General features: G+C 20.0%; 1 long non-coding RNA gene across 1 annotated transcript in view; it reads right to left on the bottom strand.

Annotated features, from left to right (window-relative positions):
* Positions 1-901, bottom strand: part of LOC113223245 — a 1,086-nt gene extending 185 nt beyond the window's left edge. The window contains exons 1-2 of the long non-coding RNA XR_003308637.1: positions 708-901; positions 128-287 (exon numbers count right to left, since the gene is read on the bottom strand). This is a non-coding gene — a long non-coding RNA (uncharacterized LOC113223245). The remainder of the gene's footprint in view (positions 1-127; positions 288-707) is intronic.
* Positions 902-1,010: the final 109 nt, after the last annotated feature.

The raw sequence follows: 1,010 nt of genomic DNA, 5'->3' as shown, positions 1-1,010 counted from the left end.
AAAAAAAAAAAAAAATAGGTGGTAAAATAAACTTGAATTGTAAGCCCAAAAAGTAACCTTTTAACGATGCATTTTTATATTAAGCTATTTTTTTTTTTTTTTTTTTTTTTTTTTTTTTTTTTGGTACCTATCACTATATGACAAAGAAGATGTAATAAAAAATAAGGAAAAAAAAAAGAAAAAAAAAATTTGACACTGTTCTATAATTATGCTACTCATATTTTCTCCACCTATGTTTAGACTTTCCGAATATAAATGCATTGATATATGACATTGATAGTATGATTCTAACAAAAAAACAAAAAAAAACAAAAAAAAAAACAAAAAAAAAGACATGAACATGACATGAAAAAGATATAAAAAAAGACATGAAAAATACATGAACAAAACATAAAAAAAAAAAAAAAAAAAAAAAAAAAATGACAAAAAATATGACAAAAAATATGACAAAAGAAATGAAAAAAAAAATGACAAAAAAAATGACAAAAAAAATGACAAAAAGGGACAAAGTTCAAATAATATACATTACAATATATTTTGTTGACGTGTTTTTAGTTTTTTTTTGCACAATTGTTTATTGTACATCAGCATTAAATACGTATAAACTGCTACAAAAACATGTTTGTGCTTGTTCAATATGTTGTACATGTAATTATAACGCATTATATATGTACGTATGTAATGTAAATTTGTTTGTGTTTGTTTACTCAAATTCAATTGGTTGTTACAATAGTTTATAATATTATGAACAAGGCTATATTGTATATCAGTTAATTTATGCGTTTTCAACACATCTTGTTCCATTATATACGTATGAACAAATAAGCTGTTTATGATGCTTAAGTAATATACTGATAAAGCAAAAGAAAATATGACCATAGCTAGCCATCTTATTAAATAAAATATCTGATGTAAAAAAAAAAAAAAAAAATAAATAAATAAATAAAAAATAAATAAATAATAAATAAATAATAAATAATAAATAATAAATAATAAATAATAAATAATAA

This window comes from Piliocolobus tephrosceles, unplaced genomic scaffold (assembly GCF_002776525.5).
Source record: "Piliocolobus tephrosceles isolate RC106 unplaced genomic scaffold, ASM277652v3 unscaffolded_40238, whole genome shotgun sequence".
NCBI classification, from domain to species: domain Eukaryota; kingdom Metazoa; phylum Chordata; class Mammalia; order Primates; family Cercopithecidae; genus Piliocolobus; species Piliocolobus tephrosceles.
Note: the sequence above shows the minus strand (reverse complement) of the source record. Positions and strands in the feature narration are given on the sequence as shown.